A 6,000-nucleotide genomic window follows, 5' to 3' on the forward strand; every position below is an offset into this window, starting at 1 on the left:
CTGTAAAGTCGTCAAACTATCAAAATCACCAAGTTTCTTGTTCTGATTTTCTTTTTCCGACACCTTGTGAGTGTGTTTCAGTTTGACAGCTCAAGGTCTGAGACGCTTCCCATCAGAGCTCTGAGAGGAGTTGGATACTTTAAACACATTAAAGGTTAAAGTAGCTGACACAAATTTAAACTCGATATGTTGCTCTTCACTGTGATGAATTCCTCAGCGGGGCTAATCTTTCAAGATGAAGTCAGTTTTTTGTTTGAAGTGGATTTCAATGGTGCCGCTGTGAATGCAATTCTGGCTGCCTGGAGACTGAGAGGGACCTTTACACATCTCACACTATAAATCATGAAATTAATGTTTATATATATAACTAGAAAACGTTTGGTCTTTTCAGAAAACTGCAACACAGTTTTTTTTTTGGTCAAAGGTAGAATGAAACCACTTTCGGCCTAAAATATGAAAACGCACTGCTTTTGATTTGTGTACCGTCGTATCTGTGGAGGCTCAGGAACATCTGCAAGCTTGATATTCTCGTTACTCCGTGAGGAAAACGTTCAGACGAGACCTTGGGGAATAGACAGACAGGAGGGGCTACAGGTATGTTGAGTGTTTTTCTTTCTTTCCCTGCCTCATTTTATTTCATGACCCAGAAACCAGGGTTAGTTCTATCGTGCCAGCTGGCCTGCTACTGAATAAGACAAAAACAGCTTCAAGGTCTCCTGAAAGAAAGGCAAGAAAATCCTGCCGCGAGATTTCTTTTCTTTAACGGCGTGCCCATTAATGCTCAAACAACTGGAATTCATTTCCCCACTTAACAGAGGATTAAAGAGAAAATCCTGCAGCCTAAAGGTTTGCCTCGTGCACTCGGAGTCGGTCTGTTGAGAGTAGGAATTAGAAAGTAAGACAACATCTGGAGGACCTGATTGCTATAGTTATTAGACTGAAGTTCTCACTATGGATGTGTAAAGCACAGAGACTTTAGATATAAATAAACAACTGTCCTACTTGAATTTTGCTTGCTTCCCTCACTTCCTGTTGGAAGGCTGATGGCACACAGGGAGGGATTGCTCATTGCTCATTGCTCTGTGACCAGGGTGCATGATGACAGCTCAGGCTGTGCTGTTGCTAGATGAGGCCAGCAGAGGGCAGTCTCTACCTAAGTAGGATTCAGTCTCATGAGTCCTTGGCTTATTAAGAACATATCATGATAATGAAACTGCCTGCATCATTGTTTTCAGGCACATTGTGTATAAGAATGGTAATAACACATTGATTTAATAGTTTTATGTTTTGTCATTATGCTTTCAACGACTATGCACAGCCAACAATAGACCCATAAACACAGTCAAGGGCAGCAGGGACATTTTAATGTAGGGAGCAAATCCCTCTCCTATTCTTCACAGATATGAAAAACTATAAAGCCTTATTTCAAGTCAGCGCCATCCCTACAGCGGTGGGATTTCACACTTCTGGGTGTGCAGGAACGGCGCTTTTGAAGTTGAAATGATCCAGCCCCTCATTTAGTGCCATTTTCTTTTGATTTAATCTCAGCTCATTGGATAACCGCATGAATCTTGTATCCACGTAGGGAGAAGTGCTTCCACCTTACCCATGGTGCGTTTGCTGTACTATGCGCTGCGTCTGGTTGAATCCAACATGTTTAGGAAAGATGGACTGCCATCCACAGCACACTCTATTATAGCGTATGCATTTGGAATAATTATGGGATACTTATCCTGTCCTATTGTATTCTGAGTAAGCAAGGTGCTAAACACTCATATTTGTTCATGTCTTACTGATGACAAGAAATGCATCCTGTTAAAAGGCAGCGAATAGCAGCGGATAATGGTCAGGCTTACGCACCACCTTCAGATGTGATCAGTATTTCACCCGTTAATGGAGGAGGCTCTGCTGGAGAGAATGCTTTCTTAGTAATCCTCCTCTTATTTGCATTTCAATTCTTTTGCTTCTCTCAGCCTGAAAGCTAATCCAGTGCGGTCTGAATGCGGACTAAATTTGCATCAACATTTTTTAAGTTATCTCCGTGAAGAGATTCTATTGTTTGTCTGCCATAATTCCTTTTTTTAAATCTTATAATATTATGAAGCACACAAATCCTGATGTCACATATTCTTTAAGCATTGATGCAAGACTCCTGCTTGCCAGAGAAAAAAACACTCCACAGACACACATCCTTGCACACTCTCTGATAAACCAACTGACAAGACTGATGTCGATTCAGTGCTTATTGATAGGCTTTTAGTTACGTGAGTTCAGCTACTCGATTGGCTCCTCATTATTGGGGGGGGGGGGGGGGGGGGGAATTCATTTCACCTCCAGCACGCAGTGGATTTTGCTGGATTTTTATAATCAATGGCATTTTTGGCACCTTAGAAATAAATATAATAGGGTGTTTTGGGGTGTTATCCAATGAGCTGTAGATTTCCTCACAGACAGATCAAATATGATCCATTGAAATGACACTGATGTGACTTTAAACCATTGGACATGGCATAGCAGTGGGATGCTACACACAAATCTTCCCGTGATGGATCTAATTAATTCAGCCTATCAATAGAAACATTAGCAGCTGAGCCATGAAAAGATCCATCATGACCAGAAGGCATATTGAAGAGAAAGGGCTTAAGAAAAGCCTCAGTAACAATAATAAAAAGCCACTTGGCAACTCAGTTCAACAGATCAACAGAAATAACACTTTTGAAGGAGAAATTTCAGTAAATGAAAGCACAATCTTTTATAATATACACACCCGCATATTTACGGCGCTGGCTATTTTTAACGAGCCTGTAAAAGATGAAGGTATTAGAAGAATATCAGCTCTGGGTTTTCCCTGTGTGAGCGAAGTTCAAGATGACGCTTGTGCAAAGCAACATCCTGCATTCTAACCGCCTGCTCCTGTCTACATGCCGATCATTACCGCTCAGAGCACCGACGTACAGTCACCAACACAGGGGGGAGAGAAACGGGCCACACCGTTACGAAGCTTCATAGTCACATAAATCACGACTGGCTTATCAGAAGGCATTTCAAGGTCTGATTAAAGGCAGTGCAAAGACAAACAGGGGTCGTTCGCTCCTCCTCTCTGCTGGGGGTGATTTATTACAGAGGTTTTTGTGAGGATCTTTGGCAACTTCCAAATACCTCCTTTTCCTACAAAAGTGTGAGATGCAAGACACGGACGGCTCCACGCGAAGCTCTGGGCTCCTTATGTTGGACCCATACGGTTTGTTTGAATGTGACAATCCCGTGTCATGGAGAAACAATGGCGTCTCGTGTTTGTTGCCCCTCGCAGGTGAGTTGAAAGTTGAAAGGGTTGCAGGAGATCTGTGGGTCTTCCTCTCATCCTATTGTTTGATGATGCTCGGGCTGCTTCTCCAGCCTGCGGCTTTCTGCCCTGGAATGAATCTCAAAGCAGCGGGGAGGCATCTCAGAGAGGATGAGATGTTGCGAGAGGGGAAAGGTTCACGCCGTGGACAGAGGGGCCTGAGGCACGAGGTTCCACAGGGCAACAGACTGCTTTTGCTCACATTCAGTTTTTGTGAAATTGAATCCAGTGTTCTGCTCAGTTTTCTGTCTCCACCAATAGCAGAGGGGAATATCCTGTTCTTCCATTATGAAGCGGTCCACTAGATTCACCGGCATGTTGCTAACTTTGTCCATCTGCCCTTTGCTGCTTGTTAGGGATCTGCTGCCGGACACAAATTTGAATATTTAAATATAATATACTTGCTCGAGTTAAAATAAAGTGACACAAGCAAGCAAACAATAGGGAAGCCCAGGAAGCACACGCAACTGAATGCAAACGATACAAGTTCAGAGATGCATTTATGCTTTTCATGGATGTTATTTATTCTTTCAGTCATTTCAGTTGTTAGTTGCACATGAAACACAGTCACTGCATTGAAACTTCACTCAGGCATATGTCAGGTTTCATGCTAAATTACTTCGTCGGATGAGCAAAGATGACAAACAAACCAGCAGCTGTTATTTTGGCACGGATGAACGAATTCCTTGTTTTAGTTTCATTTAGGGAAAGCTCACTGAACCAGAGCCGCATAGCAAGACGGAGAAACGGAGCGCAGGGCTTCTGCTTTATTCATGAGGAGAGAGTATATTTAAGAACATTAGGCAGTAGTTACCGTTAGAAAATTAAACAGCACAGTCGTCGATAATTCATGTCATCGCATGGATCTCTTCCAAATACTGTGAAGGAAAAACTACAATATAAAAGATGTTTAAACATTAAAATATGAAGCAACATGAATGTGCTGAGTCATGGACCAGCCTACAGCAAGTTTCACTCCTGAGATAAAGACGCTTTTATTTTGGTCCCTCTGATATGAGTTAACCTGATCAATTTCTTTAAATTATTTTTGTCAAGATTTAAAAATTAATTCCAAAGAAACTCTTTGTTTGTCATTAAAAAAAAAACGCACTATGTGCTCCTCTAACAATCAACACACGTGTGGATGCAGGGACCCTATGGCATGGGGGGGGGGGGGGGGGGGGGCCCTGACTCACCACTATCACTGATAAAACAGAAGGCTGTAAAATAAATATTTAGTTTCAGATGAAAGAAATCACCAAATTTCAAACCCTATTGCTTTTGTCATTTCTTTATTATTCCTTTTAAATCTCCATAAATGACAACCCTGCACTGAAATACAAATTCTAATGGATGCCCACATCAGAAGCTGCAATATTAAAGCCCTCTCCTCTTCCATAAAGGAAGCTCATAAAGCAAGCAGACATTTCGCCTCCAGCTTAATATCAATATGTGGCTCTCTTTTTTTGTATATATAGGCAGTTTAAATGAGATTTTGGGACATCTGGTTCCTTTTTTATGGCTCATTTATGTTGTGTATGGGTGCAATTGTCAGTGCTATCATCAATAAAAGTAGAAATGCCACTAAGGGGTGATGTAGCAGTTGCAACATTCTGATCTGGAGGAAGCACCCAGCCGTGGGAGCTTGATTTTACCTGCCTCCCATGTAGAAAGAGCCTCTCTCTTCTATTTACATAATCAGCTTTCAGCTCTTTGGTCTCAAAGTTGGATTTACTGCATGACAGAGTCACAAAAATATCATAATAACATAATAAGAGCTTGTCTCATGAAATTAAGATGTGCATCATCCTTCTATGGTGCACTGAATCGTGCGCACAGCCCGAGCAGGAATTTAATCTGTCTACTTCAATTGCTTTTAACTACATTGGATTTTCTGCTTAATGGAAATTCACATTTCAGTCTGTAATTAGACTCTAATAAGAGTAATACACAAATTGAAACTGATGATTGTGTAATGATTAACCACATTATCACAGATGCTCAGAGGTGCGTCATTGAGAGGGGGGGGGGGGGGGGTTCTTAACACACGTGTCCAAGAACGCCACACAGCACTGCTCTTAAATGGACGCTGCATTATCTTACCAGCAGACATGCCAGGGAGTGTTCTAACGGCCCTTTATGAGTAATTGATGCGTTTTACAGTGCATCCTCATTGCCTCGACATTGTTCTCCGCTGCACATTACTGGTGAACCTCTTCATTTCAGGGCCGTTGTGAAGGGAATGAAAGAAGACGAACATGGTGGTGCATTCATCACACCATCTGTGGTGTTCAGCTGCAGTGCAAGCTTCTGGTGCACTGAGGAATGGTGCCTGTCTGAGTCACAATCACCTCATGACTAATTGTGACTAATGGCCATTTTTGAGCAAGTGACTTGTGAGGAGAGCATTTTCTGTGCTACACAATGTGTCCGGGCGCTGTGATCAGACAGAAAGGGACAATCAATGAGGACTCTGTGAATAATTAATAATGCGATCGCCCTGGAGGGAGGGCATGGCAGCATAAAACACAGCGAGACTGAAACATTATTACAAGACTCACTAATTTACCCTGATTTATCAAGTCTTTAAAGTCTGTATTGCACAGATGCATCATTTTACATTCTCAGAGATACACTGACTTTCACTGTGAAGCTAA

This window comes from Brachionichthys hirsutus, chromosome 12, assembly GCF_040956055.1.
Source record: "Brachionichthys hirsutus isolate HB-005 chromosome 12, CSIRO-AGI_Bhir_v1, whole genome shotgun sequence".
Classification (NCBI taxonomy): Eukaryota; Metazoa; Chordata; class Actinopteri; order Lophiiformes; family Brachionichthyidae; genus Brachionichthys; species Brachionichthys hirsutus.